The sequence below is a fragment of the Lynx canadensis genome, chromosome B3, assembly GCF_007474595.2.
Source record: "Lynx canadensis isolate LIC74 chromosome B3, mLynCan4.pri.v2, whole genome shotgun sequence".
Classification (NCBI taxonomy): domain Eukaryota; kingdom Metazoa; phylum Chordata; class Mammalia; order Carnivora; family Felidae; genus Lynx; species Lynx canadensis.
The window spans coordinates 54,006,034-54,024,427 of NC_044308.2; positions in this window are offsets into that span (position 1 = coordinate 54,006,034).

An 18,394-nucleotide genomic window follows, 5' to 3' on the forward strand; every position below is an offset into this window, starting at 1 on the left:
TGTCTTTCGTTAACACTATATTATTAAGTGTATATATATTATATGAATCTTCCTTTTGATAATTTTATCACTATAAAATATTCCTCTTAATTGCTATCAATACAAAATAATAAAATAATTATCTCTAATAACATTAAACACTAAAATATTTAGAAGTATTAAAACTTCCTATAGAATTTGTCAAAAACAACTCAATATCTAGAATTATTGCATATGACAGTTTTACTTTATCTCTAGTAATACTAAATACTAAAGTATTTTTAATTATTCAGTTTTCCCTTCTATTAATATTTTAATACTTTTTAATTTTGCATCTTGATTATTACAACATGCATCTTTGATTTACTAGAATTTACTTTAAATTAATATTTTATCAACTTTCCAGGCAATGGAAGAACTGTATAACACTTTTTAAATATATTTTTTCCAATTTCACTGAGATATAAGTGAAATATAATATTGTATTAGTTTAAGGTGTTCAACATAATGATTTTGATATATGTATATAGTGTGAAATAATTACCACAATATGTTTAGTTAACATCCATTAACTCATATAGCTATAATTTTTTTCTTGTCATAAGAACTTTTAAGATCTAGTCTTGTAGCAACTTTCAAATGTACAATACAGTATTGTTAACTATAGTTCCCATGCCATATATTATATCACTAGCATTTATTTATCTTAGAACTGGAAGTTTTTACCTTTTGATCACCTTCACCTATTTCCTTCACTTCCTACCTTCCACCTTTGACATCATCAATCTGTTCTCTGTTTTATGAGTTTGGCTTTTTTAGATTCCACATATAAATGAGATCATACAGTATTTGCCTTTGTCTGACTTATTGCACTTATCACAATGCCCCTCAAGGACTCAACTATCTACTCTTTGTGCTTTTCTTTTTATATATTTCAATTGTACAGATATTAAAAAACCCACAGACATTATTTTTTAAACAATTAATATTTTTTTATATTTCCCACTATAGTTTTTTCTGTTTTTCCTTTTTGATTATGCTTTTTTTTTTTTTTTTGAGTGAGAGCAAGAGCGAGCATATGTGAATGGGGGAAGGGCAGAGGAAGAAGGAAAGAGAATCCCAAGCAGGCTCCATGCCCAGTGCAGAGTCCAACACAGGGCTTGATCTCAGGACTGTGAGATCATGACCAGAGCCAAAATTAAGAGTCCAATGTTTAACCATTTGCACCACCCAGGTGCCCCTGATTTTTCTTCTAAGATCATTTTCCTTCTGCCGAAAGAACTCCTTTTGTTATTTCTTTTAGGGTCAGTATAACAGTGATGAATTCTAGTTTTTTGTTAGTCTGAAAAATATATATTATGCCTTCATTTTTGAAGTATATGTTTTTGAAGTATGGAATTCTCAATTCACATTGTCTTTAATTATTTCAAAGATGTGATTCCACTATTTCATAGCTTCTGTTGCTTTTATTGAGAAGTCAGCTATCAGTCTTGCTGCCTCTTTGATGCTAATTTGTGGGTTTCCTTGCTTCTTTTAAGAGTTTTCTCTTTTTCTTTGCTTTTAAGCAGTTTTACTATGATGCACGTAGGTATGGTTTGCTTTGAGTTTATTCTGTTTGAGGCTTGCAGATCTTTTTGCACTTATGAGTTGACATCTCTTGTCAGTTTTAGAAAATTGTCAAGCAGCAGCTCTTCAAGTACTGTTTCTTCTCCAGTCTTTCTGATTACACATATGTTAGATCTTGACATGGTGTTCCACATATCACTTATGATCTTTTAAAGATATTCTTATTTTTTCTATGCCTGGACTTTATTCTGGATACTTTCTACTGACCTATCTTTCAATTCACTAATTCTCTTTTCCACTGTGTCTAATATGCTATTAAATGCATTCTTTCAATTCTAAATTCAATTATTGCATTTTTTGTGCTAAAATTTCCCTTCCTTTTTCACATATTGCAGTTTAGTGAAATTCTCCATCTTTTAATTTGTTTTGTTGAACATACTAATCATGATTATTTCAGTCTATATTTGATAATTCCAATATCTAAGTCATCTTTTGGTTTGTTTCTATTATCTTTCAGTCACTTCTCTTTTTTTTGTTTTCTTATATGCCTAGTGAAGTTTAATTGTATGTTAGTTCTAATATTGAATATTGTAAGGGTTCTGAATGATTTATCATCTTCATGGAACATTTAATTTTCTTCTGGTGGGCAGATAATATATGGACAGAACATCTTGATTTATTCAAGGTTGGTCTGTTTTAGTATTCCCTTATTTTTAGGGTACAGCCCTTTTAGAAATCTTAGTTGAAAGCCTGGGGTATTTCATCCATTTCCTACTTAAAGGGTTCTGAACTCCAGCTTTTATATCCTTACCACTATAGACTACCAAAAATCTGTTAGTATTTTAGCCTCTTGGTAGCTGCTTTCTGCTTTGATTCTTGGTTTCTTACATCACACACATCCAGCTTAGGAGCCATACAATGCACCAAAACAAAATCTCATGCAGAAAGTTAGACTTGCTTTTCTTTGGTTCCCTTTTTTCTGGGAACTTGCCCCCTCAAGACCTGGATGTTTTATCTTTCCAACTCAGTGAGATTATCACAACACTAGGCCACCACTTTCTTTAGGGATTTCATGCTCTATGATTTATATTGGAAAATGTCTTGAGAGGAAAATCAGTGGCAAATATGAGACTTTTTTCAATGCATGCACCTACTTTCTGGGATATTGGCTCCTCAAGTTTTAGCTGCCTTAGTTGCTCTCTTACAAGTTACTGTCTTATGGTAGTTTATTCAGCTTTTATAATTATTCTTAATTACTCTGTCGTAGTTAGGAGTAGAAGTGCATATTCTTTCTTGAAGTACTGATTTGGAATATTTGTATTCTGTTTACAAAGAAAGTCCAACGATTTCTATATAAAACCTGGTCCCAGTGTCTGGTCTGACCTCTACCTGGATGGCAATATAAATGATTCCCTGAATTATTTTTTATTTAAACTTTACAAATAGGACGTTTCTTTTATCCTATCATCTTTGAAGCTTTGAGAAAGCTTTCTGTATGAAATATATCAAAGAATTATGTATGTAAACCTTTCTACCACAACCCTATTGTGCCTTCAAATATGTTTGTATATCTTTCTGCATATAAAGAAGGGTATGGCTCTCATACTTCTTCTCATCCTTACTCCTTTTTATCTAGCTTTAGATAACTGAAAAACAACTAGCCCAGCATCTGGCACAAAATAAACATAAAATAATTGTTGATGAAATGACAAATAAGTGAAATTGCTTCATTATGTGAAAAATAGTTGAGCTAGTTCTTTGATTCTTTCCTTTCATTGTTAATCCATCCCTTATTTGAATAAAAAGTCATCTAAAGCATACAAAAACTTGAGACTAGTCTTGAGTCTATATTTAGTGAGATTCAAGGGACTGAATTTCACACATTTTTAGTCCATATAAAGGTATGCCAACGACTTCATTTATTTACTCTGAATCATTTTTTTGCCTGTCATGTAGGGGGTCACCCAGAAGTGATTTTTGACAAAAACCTCACTGTATACATGTAGCTAATCTTGACTGGTATAAACAGTTCTTGTAACGTGAATTTCTATTTGGGGACATGACATAGCTGATGAGACATAGCTACATTGTTCATTGCCTGGTCTCATTTTTAAAAGTGTCTCTCTTAGAGTAAACTCAGAAATAGAAAGTCACTGTGTTATGTACTGAATTTCTGTCAGAGCCTTCTCTGTCATGTTTCTAGATCTTTGAACATTTTTTTCCCCTATGCCTTGAATATACTTCTCCCTTTTGCCTTTCTGGTGAACTGCTTTAGTACTCAAAGATGTTAACTCCTTTGTGAGTTTTTTTGTTTGGTTTGTTTGTTTGTTTGTTTGTCTTAATATTCCAGGAACATCTTCTGGTTTCCCTTTGTTTCCTAGTAATCTATAATACTGCTTTTCATTGTAGTACATTATTTGTGACTTTCTTCCTCATTACACTTTCACTGCATTACTCTTCTTCAGTGCCTCAAATGGCAACTTGTCAGATCCTCAGTACAATTTTTTAAAGATAAAATGTACACAATATCAAATTCATCCTTTCAAAGTATACAATTCAGTGGTTTTTCACAAAGCTGTACAACATTACTGCCATATAACCCAATAATATTTTCATCACCTGCAAAAAGAAACCCCATATTCAATAGCAGTCACTCCCAATTTTACCCTCCCTCCAGTCCTTGGCAGCCACTAATCCATTTTCTTTCTTATAAGTTTGCCTATTTTGGATATTTCAAATAAATGGAATCATACAATATGTGGCCTTTTGTGTCTGATTTCTTTCACTTATCACAAAACTTTTAAGACTCTTCCATGTTGTAGCATGAATCGGTACTCTATTGCTTTCATGAGTGAATAATATTCCATTATATGGATATAGCACATAGTTGATGGAAATTAGGGTTATTTCCACTTTGGGGCTATTATGAATAATATCACTATGAACACTTATGTAAAAGTTTTTGTATGGATGTATGTTTTCACTTTTCTTGGATATATAGGAGTATAATCTCTGGTAATTTTGTTTAACTGTTTAAGGAACTACCAAATTGTTTTCCATAGTTGCTGCACCATTTTACATTCTTATCTACAGTGTATGAGGATTCCAATTTCTCAAAATCCTCTCCAGGACTTGTTATTATCTCTTTTATTTATTATAACTATCTTAGCGGATATAAAGGGGGTCTTGTGGTTTTTAAAAATTGAGATATAATTGACATAATATATTAGTTTCAGGTGTACAACATAATGATTTGATATTTGCATATATTGTGAAACAACCACAATAAATCATTAACATCTGTTATCATACAAGTTATAAAAAATTTTTCTTGTAATGAGAACTTTTAAGATCTACTGTCTTAACTTTCAAATATGCAACACATTATTATTCACTATAGTCACCATATTATACATGACTTATTTATTTTATAACTAGAAAATTTTACATTTTAACCCTTCATCCATTTTGCCTACCTCCACCTCCTTCACTGTGGCTTTGATCTGCATTTACCTAATTAATAATTATATTGAGCATCTTTTTATGTGCTTATTGGCCATTCATACATCTTCTTTGGAGAGAAGTATATTCAAATTATTTGCCCGTTTTAAAATTTGGTTGTCCTTTTATTGTTGAGAAAGTTCTTTTATTGTTCTTTTATTGTTGTGAAAGTTCTTTATATGTTATAGATATCAGATCCTTATCAGATATGAGCTCTGTAAATAGCCTAGTGTTTGCTATAAATGCTACCCACTGCCTCAGGCAGCCACTATAGTCTGTGACTGTTTTTGACAAATCTCCTCTAGAAAAGGCTGTTTTCACTGGGCAAGCTCTGTGTCAGTTCAAATAAAGACAGCCTTAAAATGGAGTCTTCCATGGAACCACCAGATAGGCCAAATAATGACTCTTCTTTGGGAAAGTGGCTTTGTAGAAGTTCCAATTTCATTTGGTCTCTTCCACGAGCTACCAGACTGCTGGTTTTCACCATGATTGTAGGCTGTTGGATTTTAAGGCTAACACAAAGCTAGGAGCAGTGGGAAGGTCAAGGTGAGAATAGGACAAATAAAATCACCACAAAGTTTGCTTTTTCTTTTCAGGAGTCAGCTACTTTTCTTTAATAAATGCTCTTCAGATTGCACTAAGCCTTTGATTAATTTCCAGATTTCTAAAAAAGTTGATTCTGATAAATTTGTTGTGTTGTTGCCAATGTTCTTTTAACTTTCAAGAAAAAAAGGATTTTTAGATGTCCTTCCTCCATTTTTATTGACATTCTTAGTACATGTTTTTGAATGGGTGAATGAATAAATGAACTAAGTATGCATGCCCACTGATTTGTCCTCATACTCCCAATTTCAGCCAAGATACTAATTTTGAGTTGATTTATCTGCCTCAACCTTCAGACTCTGAATTCTTTAAGCCCTAAAACTGACTGCTGTAGTAGGAAGTGAGATGGAATAGAAGTTGTTAGTATTGAAGTGCTTTATATTGGCAGTCCAGATTTTTTTGCTCAAGCATGGAGAGCACCACCTGCTGCATTTGCTGTGGTGTAATTATTTCTTGTGTTCTTCTTTTAGGGCTTTCAACTATGGTCTTTGATCCTGTGTTTGGAATCATATACTTTTGTTCTTATCTTTTTGCCTAGTTTGAGCAGCTATCTTGCCTTGAGTTCACTCAGACTCTGTAAAGCCCTTGCCTCATTAATCACTTTTTGTATTTACTATGTTTTTCCAGTGCAGATATCTTTTTTTAATATAATTTATTGTCAAACTGGTTTCCATACAACACCCACTGCTCATCCAACCAGGTTCCCTCCTCAGTGCCTATCACCCACATATCTCTCTCTCCCACCCCCCACCAACCCTCAGTTTGTTCTCAGTATTTAAGAGTCTCTTATGGTATGCCTCCTTCCTTCTCTGTAACTTTTTTTTCCCCTTCCCCTCCCCCATGGTCTTCTGTTAAGTTTCTCAGGATCCATGAATGAAAACATTTGGTATCTGTCTTTCTCTGCCGACTTATTTCACTCAGCATAATACTCTCCAGTTCCATCCACGTTGCTGCAAATGGCCAGATTTCATTCTTTCTTATTGCCAAGTAGTATTCCATTGTATATATAAACCACATCATCTTTATCCATTCATCAGTTGATGGACATTTAGACTCTTTCCATAATTTGGCTATTATTGAAAGTGCTCAAGTGTAGATATCTTAATGAACTTTTAACTTGAATCACCACTTTATTTTAGTCTTCCTGATTCTTCTTGACCATCAATATTTGGGTGTATTTATCTGCCTGGTCACTACTTTATTTTTGCCTTGCAGTTGATGCTAAACCTCATACTCGCTTCTAGTGATCCTTTGTTACTAATGCACGCTGCAATGATACTTCCTTAGCAGTATCTTAAACCTCTAAATGCTTAAGTCCTTTGGTCTACCCCATGAAAGATTATGTGACTAGCTTTTTGAAGATATACTAACTCTGGCCACCAGCATCCAACAAACCTTTTGAATGAGTACCTTTTAAATATGTTGTTTCTAAAGCAAATATTTGTACATCAGATTGTGTTTACCGACTGAAATATATTCTATTTCTAGATCAGTTCCCATCAGGGAAAAAATAATCTTCTTTGTAAAAGACAAACTGCACTACACTAAAATTTTGAAGAATTTGTTTGAGCAAACACTGATTTGAATTGGGCAGTGCCAAGCCAAAAATGTGGAGGAGCTCTTCAGCAGTAGGAAGGAAGGGAAAGGTTTTTATAGAGCAGATGCAGAAGCAAAGCAAGGAAGTTATTTGATTGGCTATAGCTTAAGCCATTGCCTTATTTGGGAAAACTTAGTTGGCTGTGATTGGTTGTTCTTAAGTTTTGATTTCTTAACCCTGAGGTATTTACAGGAATCGATTCTGGCTTAGGTTTCAGTTTCCTTACTTATGCTGCCCTGAGCCTAATGGACTCTTTGTTTAATTATTCTAACACTTGCATACATGTAAAATCACTAAAATTCCCTACTTTGGAAAGATTTTTGGTTCTTGTTATTTCACTATGTTAACTAAGACTGTATTCTTTCTTCTTCTCTTTCTCCTCTCCAAACTTAGAGCCTGTGTGTAATGAAAAACTGTATTCCATCTAGTTAAATAAAAATGATTGCTTTAGAGTTTTTATTTTAATTGACTAATTGCTTTGTTTTTCAATAGCTGTGAAGGCATAAGTAAACATAGTCTATTGCCTTTAACTCATCTATGCAATCAAAAGCCGTATGGACTACTATCTATATAATCTTCAGAGTCACATTAAGAGTTCACATAGATTATCTCCCTGTTTCTTTATTTGATATTTAATTCTTATCTCACAGTCTCTTTGTTCTTCCTGTATTGGTTTTAATATTCAAATAGCTAGATAGGCAATATTGTTTTCTGCTTTGAAACACACCAAATTTTGAGAGAAAGGATGGAAGCCTATATGAAGACGTTTTTATTATATTTGACTCAAACATTCATTACTGAATGTCTAGAATTTAAAAACACTGCTACCATCTTGTTGAGGAAACTATTCTTGATTTTTTTTCCAGTCATTGCCCAGATTTACTTCAATTAAGCGCATATTCTTTGTCATTTTAGAAATTTCTTATAGATACTAACATATTACAAATACTTTAAAAGGAGATGCTGAGACCTCCAGATCTGCTTCTCTATGGATTTATTTTTATTCTAGTCAAAGAGCTAAGCCCAGGAGACCTGAAAAAAATCTATGGAACAAATTACTACCATCATATCTTAAATTTGTATAAAGTACAAACTGTGCTAAATAAATGAAGTGTAAAGCTGGACTGGTTTGTAGTGAAGATTCCTCACGCTGTTCATAAGTGAACAATTCCCTTCTTTCATTTATTTTTTTAATGCATATACACACCCAGTAACCTTAGGGGATAAATAACCCATATTTTCCAGATGTTGATACTGAGGCATGAAAAATTGGGCCAATCTCATTTTTACAAGATAAATTCAGCAGAATACAAAGGAACAGATGAGACAAGCATCTTGTCTATCTGTTCTCCAAAGTTCTCACTCAAGTACAACTTAAGATTTACCACAGTTCATAATTGTAATAATTCAAGAATTCCTTTAAATAAACTTTTTACTGCAGGTGGTGAGCAGCAAAGTGACTTTTGAAAAATCAAAAGTCATTTTATTCACTGTGGTTCTTATTTGAGTATTGCCAGCCAAATTAAGTAAATGTCAAGTCCCTCTCAGGACTCTAGTGATAAGAAGGAATTTAAAAGCCCCAGGTGTTATCTCAAGTATTGAAATCTGTTTAGTTTGGATGTTAGCAATTGCAATATGGAGCATGGAAACTCTCCCAGCAAAGTCTTTCTCTAACAACTTCATAATGAATTAGAACATGATGAAGAGATAATCAGAATTAGTTCTCTTATCTTTATGCTTTTATAAATTCAGACTTAAATGCTGGGTAGGACTTTCCTGTGATCTGAGATTTAGATTAATATTTTTTTAATAGAATGAAGAAAAGATGCCAGTAATTTGCCTTCAATTTTTGTGAAGATGCCTACAACATATTCAGGGACCAGCAATAAAACCTACCAGATTTGAGGGCTATCATCTAAAGAACATAAACATATCATGATAGCTTTTCCCTTGGTCCAAGTAGTTTATTGACTAATGGAAAATATGAGTTTATAATTTAATTTGACCAATACCCTTAGAAATTTTCAACTAGTGCCAAGAAAAGTTTAAAGAAGTTTAAACAAAATAGTATACTTATCAGAGAAAACGTTTCCTACACAAATCATTAAAGCTGTATACTTCTATCTTGTTTTTTATTGAAAATGAATTGAACAGGAAGAACTAAAGAGTGTTATATATTAGCTAAGTACATTAAGTCAGCATTGCTGGTACACTTTTGGCCTTCACCCAGGGTCATAATTTTAATGAAAAACAAGATTATTTGATCATGATCCTATAGTTCTAATTAGAATCCTACCAAGTATGCACTATACCTCTCTTTTCAGCTATTCTCACAAAGACAAAGAAAGATAAAGCAACACATGACACCCATTTCATTCTCTTGGGTTAAGGAGTTCATACCATTCACTATGATATTGCTCATAAGCTAAAGATGGCCACTATTATTTTTACATTTTTTGATGTCTTATTGAGTCATTAAATGGCTCACATCCTAGCTATGAGAATGGGAGCTTCATCTTCTGATATGGAAACTGATATTCACACAAAAGTTGTATCTACATATCTGGCATATGTCCAAGTTGCCTATAATCTCAGGATTCCAAATAATCATGTATCTCCTCCAAAGTTGTTTCTGTTGTCATTGAGAGTTAATCATTTCTGTAGAAAACAACCTGTTTTATACGGTCAAAGTCATTAGTTGAATTATTTGAGCAACACTGATTATTACCAGCCTGTGATACCTTACTTGTTCTGAGCCCTTCTGAATGTAGAATCCAGATTTATAGGATTCTCACTCATGCAAATGTAACCCCAGGCCTGGACTTGATTTCTCCCTACAGATGAAAAATGTAACAGGAGTTCTGGACACAAACTGGTCTTACTTTCTCTTATGGGCGGGGGGAGTGTGGAGTGTCAGGATATTTTACTATGAGTCACAAGGGGACAAGTGATAGTTCTGTGCTCTCTGGCTCAGGGGCACTGGATTGTCCAGCTACAGAACTCTTCAACTGCTGAGAGTTGGATGTGTAAAGATCCCACGGCTGCTCCTATCCTAGCCCTCCCACATAGCTCCACAGGGCATCATGAAATAACCACCCAACCTAACATCATTCAGAAATAGTCACAGTTTGAATCAATTCAAGCTTGGAAATGATTCCAGAGTCATTTGGATCTGGATAAGGAATTCATTAAATGAAAATCCAAACTGGTTCAAATATTGGACCAATTAGAGCCTGATACAAACTACATGCTGAAATGTTTTCAGATTTGAATCCTTTCAGACACTGAGCAGATTCAACTCAGTAAAGTATTAAGTATCATCAAAGTATTTGAGGAATAAGAGATGTCCCTTACAAACCTTCCCTGTTAACCCCCTCCCATTCCTATCACTCACAGGCTTTCAACATGGTTGTGTTGTCTCAAGGACACTCTAGAGCTGTCCCTGTTTGACTAATCAGACCCACCCCCCCGGCTACCAGACACACTCTGCCACTAACAAAGCACCAAGAGCTTCCATCATTCATTGGCTTTCACCAGCATCTCTTACTAGAAGGTAGCAGCTTCAAATTTATCTTCCCTTGGATATGTGTTTACATACTTTCAGAGACTGACAGAATTCCAAGTCTTAAAGGACTATAAGGGTCAAGAAAAGTCAGGGTCTCAACGACTGGAAACTGAGCCACTTCAAGAAATCCTGCTCCCCTTTTAGGTTCAGGCCTGGAAGAGGGATTGACTTATTTACCTCACATTTGGAAGGTCTTTCTTATTTGAGTCTGCTATTACTGCTCTATTCTGTTCTCAGCTGAGAAGACCAATGAGGGAGAACAGATTATTCTTCCAAGTGAAAAGTGTTTGTAAGAAAAAGCCATTAAGGTAGCTGACCTTGTGAAAAATTGTGAGGTAGATGAAGGGCACCTAAGGTGGTGGTTCTTCAATTTAGTTGGTCCAACCCCAGACTCACTGAGCCACAGGATCTTTGGATAGAGTCCTACTGTTTGCGTTTTCTGGAAGTTCTGCAAATGATTGAGTTAGTCATATAAACATTTGGGATATGCTGATGTAAGGCACACTCTCTCCTCCTTCCTTAGCTTTTTATCCTAATGGCTCTTCACCTACCACCAGGTCCCCAGTGCTGTCTCTGGTTCTATAGACTCCCACACTGGAATCACAGTCTTGAAAGTTTCCCCTATCACCTTCCCCAGCCCCTCATACATAAGCACAAACTCAATACTCTTAGCCCTATGGAATAGGTTGATCATAAACCAATGAAATTATACTAAATTATAATTGAATTCTCAATAAACTTAATGTGCTGAATCTTCCAGGAGTAATTGCATTTTGGAAGAGGATACAAAGTTTAGGGAAGACAATAGAGGTGAGGTATTATTGGTGAGGGCAGCCTTCTTTAAGACCTATTCCTAACTGTGCAGCAAACACTTATCCTATCCTAGGCAGGACTGACTAGCAGTATTGATTCACGGTGATTATGAGAACTTTTACACTGTCAAGGTTAATATCCTACAAGAATGGCTCCCATATATCATTATGCTGAAAGAATGTGTGTCTCCTCCAATGGATAGAGAAGATGTGGTTTATATATACGATGGAATACTACTTGGCAATGAGAAAGAATGAAATCTGGCCATTCACAGCAACATGTCTGGAACTGGAGTTTATTATGCTAAGTGAAATAAATCAGTTAGAGAAAGACAGAGCATATGTTTTCACTCATATGTGGATCTTGAGAAACTTAACAGAAGACCATGGGGGAGGGAAAGGGGAAAAAAAGTTACAAAGAGGGAGAGAGGCAAATGATAAGAGACCCTTGGATACTGAGAACAAACTGAGGGTTGGCGGGGCTGGGGGAGAGGGGAAATTGGGTGATGGGCATTGAGGAGGGCACCTGTTGGGATGAGCACTGGGTGTTGTATGGAAACCAATTTGACAATAAATTATATTAAAAAAAATAAAAATCACCTTTGTGCACACACACACACACACACACACACACACACACACACACACACAAATGCGTGTCTCCTTTTGTCATCCTAGCTTAGAACCTCCCAAGCCCCAGAAAGGTTGTGGGATGGTGGGGACTGGAGGAGAATGCAGAGAAATAAATCTGAATTATCACATTCAAATTTTTCAAAAGCTTCAAAAGTGAACATGTTGGAGAATTAGATTTGATAATAACTAATAGGATCTAGCACCCCTCTCTCACTCCCACCTTCTTATAGATAAGGAACTTGAAGCCTATGAGATTTAAGTGACTTAGGTAGGCAAGGTAATGTAGCAAGTTTAGTGGCAAATCAAGGGTTAGGAGTCAGGAGATCCAATTCTCAGTCTGGAACAGGAGAAAGATGAATGTAATCTAGTGGTAGTAGAGTACTAGGGCTAACTTGTAGTCACCTAGGACACTGCCCTAATATCTGGCCCCACCACAGAGATTTTGATATAGTAGCATGGAATGGGGCCTAGGAATTACAAAACATTTCTGATGCTCAGCCAGGTCCAGGGGACTAAGACTTACAGGGATCAGTTGCAGTCAATCTTCAGAGCTTAGAAGCCTCCAGGTGGCATTTCCTAGAAAAAATTCCCCATAAACTGAAAGTGAAATCAGTGTAAATAGGGACTGAGAGGTATGAAGGGACAATGAGCAGAGCATAGGCAGTGGAAGAGAACACCAGATTTGACTCAACTTTTCAAGCTTAGTCTCATCTTGAAGCTTGGCTGAAGACCTTTGGATTCTATTGGCTATCTCTGTCTGGGAAACATCAAGTGAAACTGCATGGCAGAAACGAGATGACTCCAGAGGACAGTGAAAGGACACAGAACCTTTGGCTTCTTGAATCTCTGTCTTGCATCTAGCTCAGGCTGGCAGGCACCACAAGTCATTAGCATGAATTGAATTTCCTCTGGTCATAGTGAGCTCAGCCCTGGACTCTCTCCAGTTCCTGGGAGACCAGCATCTCACTAGCACTAAGGGCCTTGGAAGGCTTAGCTGGAAGGGCAAATCAAGAGGGGACAGTACTAGACTTCCTGCTCCTGATCTGGAAGAGAAGTATCCCTGGAAGCAATAAAGAGTGACGACCCCTCAACACAGGGTCTCTGCTTTGCCTATCACTTTCCACAGATTATGCAGCTGCCTTTTCAGTTTTGTTCCAAAGAGCAAGAGGGGATTTAATATGGCTACTAACATAAATACCTGTTCTTAGGATCCCAAGAAACACTCTATTTTCTTTTTAGTTAAGTAAATTATTGGGCCCTCAACTCCTGACATGGTGGCTAAATAAAGGTTGTTTGCATAACCTTTTGTGTGGGGATAATTGAAAATTTTAGCCTACACAAACCAGTGGGACCCCAAGCCAAGGCTTTAGTGTGTTGTCAGAGGCAGCTAGCAAGCAAAGCAAGAAAGAAAAGCCTGTCCTTTGGGATGCCACCCCAGCAGTGAGACCAACTCAGGTGGATATGCCACAGCCACTGGCCAAAGCACCATTAGGCAGTTGTAGCAGATGAAATTTTCTCCCAATGCTATCTGGAGCTAATTAGGAGCAACATCACAGCTCTCTCTGTATTTTCCATGTTGCTATAGTGAGCCAGTTCTGGCTTTCCTGAATGTGATTGATTGGGGCCCACCTTGTCCACTTGGGGGCTTGGCACATTCTAACTTAGGATGACAAAAGGAGACACACATTCTTTCAGAATAATATATGGGAGCTATTCTTGTAGGAGGTTAACCTTGACAACCAAAAGGTCTCATAGCCTCTTAGATAATTACCATGAACTTAGGCTAGAGAAAGAATGCTTCAGAGCTTACTTTTTGTCTCTACTCTTCTCACAGAATCCAGACCCATCCCAGCTCAACTGGAAATAACTAGATTTTCATGGGAAGTGAAGGGAGGTTTGGCAAGGTATATAATCTGAAGAGCCTTGGGAGACGGAAAGGGAAAAAGAAGGTGGAAAAGAAAGAGGTTTTCTGCTGATCACAAGGGGCTGGCATATGAGGGTCACCAGAGTGAAGACCCTGAATATATTGGAGGGGACAGGAGTAGGGATATCCAGAATAGAGTGAGAAAATCCATTCCAGACTCTCCACTGCTCTGTGCTGTTGCATGGGTTGAAAATCCTACTCAAATTCAAAGAGCCACAGTCTTCTGGATACCATTTCAGTGTGAAAAGACCTTTTTTTAAAAACAATTTTTTTCAATGTTTATTTTTGAGAGACAGAGAGAGACAGAGAGAGAGGGAGACACAGAATCTGAAATAGGCAGCAGGCTCTGAGCTGTCAGCAAAGAACCCTATACAGGGTTCAAACCCAGAAACCATGAGATCATGACCTGAGCTGAAAGGGTTGGACATTTAACAGACGGGGCCACCCAGGTGCCCCAGATCTCTCTCCCTCTTTAAGTTTATTTATTTATTTTGAGAGAGAGAGAACAAGCACACAAGCAGGGGAGGGGTAGGGAGAGAGAGGAGATAGAGAATCCCAAGCGGTCTCTGTCAGCACAGAGCCCAAAGGGGGGTTCGACCCCACGAAACAAGGAATCATGACCTGAGCCGAAATCAAGAGTTGCACATTTAACCAATGGGGCCGCCCAGGCCCCACACCCTTCAGTGTGAAGAGATCTTAATGTCTTTGATGTTGGAATGTACAGTCTACCTGCAAGTGCTAGGGTGCACAGGTGATCATTCTTGGAGATTCTGATTTAATAGGTCCGGAGTGGTGCCTAGGCATCTGTACATTTTTAAATATCCACAAGAGATTTTGATACACAGCCGAAGCTCAGATTTACTGTATTTGGCATGATTTGGCATGGTTTCTTATCACTCTCCTTACCACTGCCCAAGTCTCTTTGCCGTTGTTGAAACAGATACCCTTTCTATCAGATTCCCTCCCCTCTCCAGGGCATTTGGCTTGGCAAGCAGAGCACAGGCTAGATTTCAGTCCCTAATTGTCCCCTTGGCTAGGTGACTTGTGTAGGGCATGACTTGCACAACTGTGACCAGAGGAGGAAAAAGATTATTGGCTTCCAAGGCAGATTTGTGTTTCAGCCACAATCCTCACTTTCTAGCTGTCTAAATTTGGGTAAGTTGCTTAAATTTTTAATTTTTAAGATTTTATTTTTAAGTCATCTGTACACCCAATGTGGGACTCAAACTCATAACGCCTTGATCAAAAACTGCACACTCTAATGACTGAGTCAGCCAAGTACCCCCTTAAATCTCCTTGAACCCCAATTTGATTATATATCAAAGAGGGATAAGGATGGCTGCCTACTAAAATGACCAAATCCAACAGTACAATTAATTCTGACGAATCACTTCTGAGGCTTCATTTGACCTATGAGCAGCATTTGACCCTTGTGATCACTTCCGTCTTCATGAGCCCTAGCTTCTGGGACATTCCTCCTTCTTCATTCCTTTCTTGCTCTCTGGCCATTCTTTCCCGGATTCATTTGCTGAATTCTTTTTACCTTACCAACTTTGAATTGTTGGAGTGCCCAGGACTCAGTTCTCAGACCTCTTTTCTCACCTGTTTACCTTGATTTCCTAGATAATTTCATCCACTTGATTGACTTTAAGTATCACTTGTACGCTGAGACTCTCAAAAAGCCATAAACTTTCCCCCAAATCCTAAACTCTGGAATCAAATAGCCTACTCAACAACTCCACTTGATATATAATAGGCATCTCAAACTTCGTATGTCCGAACCGAACTCATTTTCTTCCTCAAACTTAATCTTTTCACAACCTTCCCAACCTCACTATGTAGCCTCTTCACTTGCCCAATTTCTCTGTCCTAAAGCCTCTTTTTCTCACTGCACACTTCTAATCCATCAGTCAATTTACTGGCCCTAACTTAAATGGTATCCAGTGCCATCACTGCTGTCATCTGCTATTGCCTCTGTCCTTGGCTATTGCAATAAAGGAGTAAGCGCCCTTCCCCACTCCAGCTACCTTGCTCTCCCATAGTCTATATTCCCCACAGCATCCAAGAGATCACTTCTCTGGTCAGAATCTTCCCATGCTTTCCCCTCTCATGGAGAATAAAATTATGAAGCCTTCTCATGGTCTCCCCATGAGAATTTACATGACATGCTTCTCTTCTATTATTTCTATGACTTACAGATCATTCAGTTCCTTGATCACTCCTCTTCAGATTATTGGCCTTCATGTTGGCCCTCAAACACACCATATGTGCTCCTGCCTCAGGGCCTTTGCACTGCCTTTCCCTCTCTAGGGAACATTCTCTTTACAGATACCTGTAACTCATTCACTTACTTCATTCAGTCTTTGTTCAAAAGTCACCTGATCACAAACTGCCTCCTTGGTCCTTAATCTAATAGAAAACTATCCCAACTCCTATAACCCTATTTTTTACCCAGTTTTATTTTTCTTCATAGAATATATCGTCACTTGACATTTGCATATATGTTTTGCTAATTTGTTTGTTTGCTGTCTGTTTCCCCTCACTTGGATCTAAGCATGTAAGAGTAGCTATATTCCCAACATCTAGAACAGTGACTGGGACATAGTATAGGGGTCAGTAAATACTCGTTGAATGAATACAAAAAAAGGATGTCAGTGATATAAGAATTAAATAAGATACTGTATGAGAAGGGTTTTGTACGTGCCTGAAACTTAGTAATTTGTCATTTCCTCTCTACTTTAGCTTTTATCTTTCCCCCAAAACATTTACTGGGCCCCTTCTCTAAGTTACTTACTCTGCTAGATGATAGTGATTTAAAAAAAATGTCTCTACTGTAAGCAGCTCATGTTCTAGTTGCTCTATGATACTGGGAGACAGAGTCATAAAGAAATAACCACCAGACAATGTAACAAGAACTGCAAAAGAAACAGTATACTAGGAAGAACACAGGTAAGAGTATAGTTAAGGAAGTGCTCAAAGAGCAGTGAATTTTAAAATGAACCTTGAGGGATAAATAGGGCTTCTGTACAATAAGAGAGACGGGTATTCCATTTAGAAGGGTCTTTGGTAGGGTTAGGCACAGAGACATGAAAATTCCCCCCTCCTAGAGCACACAGCTTCTTAGTTCCTTAGTTTAAGAGAAAGAATAGTGAAGTGAAATGAACAAGTATAGAAACTAAAACATAATTGTTTCTGTCTCCTCCCCGTCATAGAATGCCATATTTCTCAGAGTTCTTACTATACCTTCTAAATTTCTTTTGGCTCTAACAACATCAGTAGGTGGTGATCCCCTTATTATACAGCCAAAGAAATATTCTGGTCCAAGGTCCATTAATGGAGGATCTTGGGTTAGGACTTGACTCCTATCTGGTTGACAGTTCGTGCAACGTGAAGTGAAAAGCAACTGATTGCCTTCTTCAACTAGTTAAGAATATTTCCACAATGGCTTTCTAGATCTAGTTTTTCATATTGTTTTTTTTTTTCTTAATTGGCCATATCCACCTGCCATTTATTGAGAACCCATCCTACTACACACTCTACTGAGTTGACCACATCTATAATTTCACCAGTTTTTACAACAACTCTGTGGTAGGCGATGTTGTTGTTATTGCTATTATTTTATAAATGAGGAAACAATTGCCTAATTTGTCCAAAGATATTCAATAAAAAAGAGGCAGTGCTAGAATTTACAATCTGGTTTACATGATGTCAGTGCCCATGTTCTTTCAGCTCTGTTATATTTCTGAAATGAAATCTAAACAAATGTGCAAGTCCATCTTCTAATTGTGCTTCCTCTGAGTTATCTATAGAGCAGGGACATGTTATGCAGAATTGTTTACTCACTGGAAATTTCATCTTCCTTTGTAATTTTATATTTATACATTTCTCTAGCCAAATTATACCACATGTACTCATGTACTCTTTTTCTGCTTTTGCTGTCATGTAAGTGTGGTCATATGAATCACTCTCATGTATCCAATTATAACACTGCTAAATAGGAAAAAATGACCACCAATGGTAAAGCTAGTCTAGTCAATATGGTTATTTTTTGTAAAACCATAAACAAAATCAGGAAGAAAAAATTTTCAAGCATTTTGCTGACAGCTCTTGTATAACCTAGTAATCACAAGGGAATAGGAAACATTTTCTTAACCTACACATATCCTTTTTTAGATGAATATGAAAACCCTATTAACCATAGAGCCTCCAAACAA